Source organism: Syngnathus acus, chromosome 4, assembly GCF_901709675.1.
Source record: "Syngnathus acus chromosome 4, fSynAcu1.2, whole genome shotgun sequence".
Classification (NCBI taxonomy): Eukaryota; Metazoa; Chordata; class Actinopteri; order Syngnathiformes; family Syngnathidae; genus Syngnathus; species Syngnathus acus.
The window spans coordinates 11,784,924-11,791,301 of NC_051090.1; the positions used below are offsets into that span (position 1 = coordinate 11,784,924).

Genomic DNA, 6,378 nt, shown 5'->3' on the forward strand with positions numbered 1-6,378 from the left:
CTAAAGTACGTCTTTCGTTGTAATATAACTGATTTTAATATAGAAGCTGGTGTAACACTTAACAGATTTTTGTTGGTGGCGGCCTCGATATTTTTTCCAATGAAAAGGTGTGCTGTGATTGACAAAAGGTTGGGAAACATTGCCTTACACTGTCTGAAACCTTTTTTTAAAAAACGGTCACTTTTATTTTAAAATATAAATACAATTTAAAGAAGATTTAGTATTTATTTGTATTCAATTATTCAATTCTCCATACATATATAGGAATAGGACTTTACGTCTTTCGTTGTAATATAACTGATTTTAATATAGAAGCCGGTGTAACACAACAAATCTTTGTTGGTGGTGTGCCTCGAGATTTATTTCCCCAATGAAAATGTGTGCCGTGAATGAAAAAAAGGTTGGGAAACACTGCCAAGGGGACAAGGGGAAAGGCGGCGCGTGGGGAACAATTCACCTGTGAGTATACCGTATTGGTCCGGATATAAGACGGTGTTTTTTGCATTGAAATAAGACTGAAAAATTGGGGGTCATGTTATATTCGGGGTCTAGACATTATACCCATTCACAATGCTAGATGGCGCCAGATATCTTTAAAGCAAATGCTGAACTAAACTCCCCAGGCCAAAGCGAACCCTTGTCATGGAAAATAAAAATAGCGGGAGCACAAAGAAGAAAAATAAAAAAACCAGCAGTAAGAAAGAAAAGAAGAGAAAAGAGAACAGAAAATGGAGAAACGTAGCGACAATCTGGAGAAAAGTGGGTCGAAGATCGGCCAGGTTAACCAGCACCTGAGGAGAAATTATGATGCAAACTTCAAGATGATGGTGATAAATGAGGCAGTCTTCAAACAATTGCAAAGCAGCTGTGAAATATGGTGTCACAGAGTGTAATGTGCTCACAATCAGAGAAAAGCTTTCCGTGGTCCTCAGAGTGGCCGCTTTCAAGAGTTCGACAGGAGGGTGTGCGCGTACGTGGCCAGTGACACTGAGCACAGCGAGGCAGAGGATGTTTGTGAGGAGTAATGTTCTGACATGACAGATCTCAGCTACTCTCAAGTTTTAACCAGTTTGCATTATTTTATTGCAATGTTTTTCCTTATTCAGATTTGTTTTCAAGACTACAATTACAGTTAGACTTCACTTTAATGGTTAATGCAGTTATTGCAATTTTGTTGTTTTATCACAGTAGATTGGTTTATTTACATTTCAAAAACCAGAAGCCATTCATTTACAAATGTAATTGCACTTTAGTTTACATATTTAAATGTTCAGATATTAAGATGTGATAGACAGTTTTTGCATGATTTGAATGAGGCAAAATAACATGCTTTTTCTCTCGAATATATATTGTTGTAATCATTTGTTTCAGATGTACTTTAATTATTTTCTGTATAAAAATTAAAATTGGTGTTCAAAAAGTCTTTCTTCAAACTTGAGTCTTGAAAAAGGAGGTCATCTTATAATCAGGGTCGTCTTGTATTCGGGCCAATACGGTAAGAGTTGATGAAAAGGGGGGATCCACTGTATAGTGGGCATTAGTGGGCTAAAAGCAATACATTTCTTCCCAAAAACACATGTCATGTATAGATATAGTAGATATTATAAATACAGGCATAAAATTCCTGCACTTTTCTGAATTGTGTCAAATGGGTAATACAAAGCTATAACGTCACCCCCAAGTTACGTGAAATTGGTTTAGTCTCTTCTTCACTCCTCTTGAGTGACATAGTGGAAAATTATTGACTGTTGTTCTTATCCAGTGCCAATTTAATGAGATAGACAAAAAAAGTGAAAGCCATAATTCTTATTTTTTTCTAAATTATTGCTGTTCTGCCAATTTTAGTCTATACTGTCGAGTTACATGGTGGATAGGATGGTAAAAGATGGTGCGTGAGTGTGTATTGAATTTGGCCCAGACGAATTGGCTAAGATGAAATTCCAAATTTCAAAGCTTGACATGGAAGACCTGAAGAAGGGGGCCTGAGTAGGGGTTACTTAAAAGTTAGTTCTTCAAAATTAACTATTGTTAAAATGGTAAAGGGGAATTTGTTGGTTGAACCAGTAAACCTCCATTCCCGTTCCAAATTTCACCAGACGATGGTGCCAAAGTCAGATTGACCTAACATAGTAAATTAATAGTTTAAAAGTCATCGATTAACTGAAGACTTGTTCTGAAGCACAGCAAGACACAATTTTGGAGTATGTTATATTATTTTGTTTTACTATAATATACTTTGAAACTGCTTGAGTACCGTAATTTTCGGACTATAAGTCGCGTTTTTTTTTCATAGTTTGGGTGGGGGGGCGACTTATACTCAGGAGCGACTTATATGTGTTTTTTTTCAAACATTTTCAAAAAAAAACAAAAAAACAAAAAACAAAAATGAAACCGCGATAAACGAACCGCAATGTAGCAAGGGATTACTGTAATTTGAATTTCAAGTGACGTCAGCAGCGCGACGTCGCGGTCAGCAGCGCGACGTCGCGGTCAGCAGCGCGACGTCAGCAGCGCGACGCGGCGTTGTTTACATAAAGGACAAAGATTGATTCGACGGAGCTCTCTTTCACTTCCGTGGATTGAAGTCGGGGGCCGGCGCTCGGCCGGGTGGCTGTCCAGGGACGGTGGATGGGGCTCGGACAATGCTTTTACGCACGCCCGGTCCTACTCTACCGAGCTGTCTTTCACCTCCGTGGATGGAAGTCGAGGGCCGGCGCTCGGCCGGGTGGCTGTCCGGGGACGGTGGATGGGGCTCGGTCATGGCTTTTACGCACGCCCGGTCCTATTCTATGGAGCTCTCTTCCATTTCCGTGGCTGGAGGTCCACGCCGCCACACGCCTGGAAGTTTGTTTTGTTAAATAAAGAGCCGTTTACCAAACCCACGTCTTTCCTTGAACTTTGTTAACGCTACAATATAGTTATATAGTAGATCTGTGGAATAACGACGAGGCTGACGTCAGGGCGCACGCGCGGCGTTGTTGACAAAGGACGAGGAATTTGATCGATGGATTTAATGATTTAGAGTGCACAGATGGTTTGATAACATTATTGCTTATATAATAGTTATTTGATATATAATTTATATATCGTTATATGGGCCTGTGGAATATTTTGAAGTGCAAGAGCAGTCAGCGGCGCACACGCATTGTTGACAAAGGACGATTGATGGATTTAATGAATTGGAGTGACACAGATGGTTTTATTAACGTGTTATTTATGTAATAGTTTTTTGAATAACTCTGAATTTTACGTCAGGGCCGTTCTCAGCTCTTAGTTTGTGTTTATGTCACGTTAGCATACCTATCGTCTATGGAGCTCTCTTCCATTTCCGTGGCTGGAAGTCCACGCCGCCACACGCCTGTAAGTTTGTTTTGTTAAATAAAGAGCCGTTTACCAAACCCACGTCTTTCCTTGAACTTTGTTAACGCTACAATATAGTTATATAGTAGATCTGTGGAATAACGACGAGGCTGACGTCAGGGGGCACGCACGCGCGGCGTTGTTGACAAAGGACGAGGAATTTGATCGATGGATTTAATGATTTAGAGTGCACAGATGGTTTGATAACATTATTGCTTATATAATAGTTATTTGATATATAATTTATATATCGTTATATGGGCCTGTGGAATATTTTGAAGTGCAAGAGCCGTCAGCGGCGCGCACGCATTGTTGACAAAGGACGATTGATGGATTTAATGAATTGGAGTGACACAGATGGTTTTATTAACGTGTTATTTATGTAATAGTTTTTTGAATAACTCTGAATTTTACGTCAGGGCCGTTCTCAGCTCTGTTTGTGTTTATGTCACGTTAGCATACCTATCGTTTAGCCTGTTGTTGCTCGTTCATGACTGTTCTTGGTGTTGGATTTTGTCGAATAAATTGCCCCCCAAAATGCGACTTATACTCCGGAGCGACTTATATATGTTTTTTTTCACTTTTTTGGGCATTTTATGGCTGGTGCGACTTATACTCCGGTGCGACTTATAGTCCGAAAATTACGATATTTTAATTTGCTAACTAGGGAAGCCCATGCTCATCGTTAGCTAATGAGAATGAGACATGTTAATCACAGTTAGAGTAAGCTGCAATATACTTTATTTTATTCTGTTTTGCAATACTGTATAGTTAGTAGCAACTTGAGCAGCATCATAGCACTGATGTTTCATTTACACATGAATGTATTAAGAGTTGAGTAAGGACAAGGGGCTGACAGTGATACCGTGGGTGGAAGACTGCAATCCCACGCTTGAGCTTGACCTAGAGGTCACCAGCTTGTCAAAATACGTTTAGAAGATGCTTGAGTGTTTTAACCTGCTAACTAAGAGAATCCACGATCATAGTTATGATTGGGTTAAATTGACTATTGTGAAAGTATGTGTTATTATTGTCACGATGTATGTAATATTGATGTTCCATTTACACATGAATGTATAAATGTGAGAGAAGACAAGGAGGCGAAAAGGGTTAATGGTGATACTAAGTGGTGGAAGACTGAGATCCCACACAGGAGCGTGACCTCGGTCACGATTTTCCAGTTGAGGCATAAACAGAATGCTGTTTGACGGAACACAAGTCAGAGAAAAAACATTTGCAAATGTCACGTTGATGGACGGTTGACAAGATTTGGGAGTGGGAAACAGGATGAAGCATCCCTGAGAAAATTGTTACTTCCGTGAGAACATGGTCACCTCATCTGGTTGAATCCGGTTGAGACCGGCCGAGATGCAGGTGCAGTCTATTCTGGAAGCATTTGGGTCATCTGAGGCCAATGTATGACATCATGGAAAAAAACTGGTAAGTGACCAAGCAGGCATAGTACCCACGAACTGGACTGATATAAAAGGTTCGTTCAGACTAAGAGCATCGCTCTCTCTCGCCCGGTGGGCTCTCCCCGTCAGGGGTATGGCCCCTGCGGCTACTGCCGTGGGTCGAGAACGCCGATTAGACAAAAGATAGATTTCATTCTTTCTGAGATTAACCCAAGGTCCGTTAAAATGAATTTATACCATCTTCAAATTGGACTTAGTCAAATTTTAAGCTCAAAGAAAGGCTAGGAGGTGCAGACCTCCGTGCAGGAGAGAGGAGCCATTTTTATGGCGTCGTCATCTCCATTCTTTAGGCCAGCCTGTTCTTTTAACCAGAATTCAGATTTTGGAACAAGGAGAACTGATCATTCGACTCTTCCACCAAACAGCATTTTAGACCTCTAGCTTCTTACCCTTTTTTACTATATGTTTGAGTTTTCAATCGAGAGAACTTCGAGACTGAATAATTTTTGCTCTATTGAGAATGGTGAGTGGAAATTATTGTTAGTTGTTCGAATAATTGAAACTTGTAATTCTCTTTCTTGCTTATTCATTAAATTTCTACTTTATAATCATTTAATTTCGATTAATGATTATTTTGATCTTTTATGCTTTAAATCTCCTTTGTTTCTCTATCATAGTCATACTTTAAGCCGTTCAGTTCTTTTTTTAAATGACGACAGCTTTAATCCTTGACATCAGGGAGTGTCAGAATCTGGTTCGAAACCGTTAACTTATGCTCAGCTAGTGTGAGTGTACGCGAGTGAAAATAAACGAGTTCCCGCGGTCTTAACCAAGACAGCTAAACTATTCCGAGCGGATAACAAAAGCAACAATCTTAATAGGAAAGGAGAGCCGCTGAAACGGCCGCGATCGAGGAGATCCTGGGTCTCGACAAAGTAGTTACTCAACCCTCGGGTTTCTTTGATTTCAGCGGGACTGGCGTCCGGAAATGATGGAATTAATCTAACAATAGATTAGTTACCTGAACAGCGGTTTGACTCGGAACGAATCTTCTTTCTGTACTGGCCTAAATCAATTCTCGTCTCCCCTACAGACTGCGTTACTGCAGAGGGGCTAAAGTACAGAATTTTACCCTTTAAACCAGGGGTCTCAAACTCCAGTCCTCGGGGGCCGCATTCCTACATGTTTTCCAAGTTTCCCTCGTTAAACACACCTGATTCAATTATCAGGCTCCTGCAGAACGTGAGGATGAACTGATCATTTGAATCAGGTGTGTTTAACGAGGGAAACTTGGAAAACATGTAGGAATGCGGCCCCCGAGGACTGGAGTTTGAGACCCCTGCTTTAAACGGAGAGCCGGTCACTTACATCAGATAAGTGCACGATTGACATTGTGGCGCCCTACGTGGGTGATAACTCTAATTTCCAGAATTGTCCCATTGTCTTTGTGCACTTTAAAAAGTGTTTCCTGTTGTGATTGCAATAGTGAAACGTGCAATTGAGAAATGCAATATTCAATTTCTCACATTCTATCAAACAACATCTGTGTGAATTTTTCTTTTTTTTTTTATGAGGGAGGGCCGCCCAGGGTGTAAATCAGTGT

The 6,378-nt window shown here is 40.4% G+C and overlaps 1 long non-coding RNA gene across 1 annotated transcript in view; it reads right to left on the bottom strand.

Moving 5' to 3' along the window:
- LOC119121732 overlaps nt 1-6,378 on the bottom strand; it is a 76,414-nt gene that overhangs the window by 8,386 nt on the left and 61,650 nt on the right. The window lies entirely within an intron of this gene.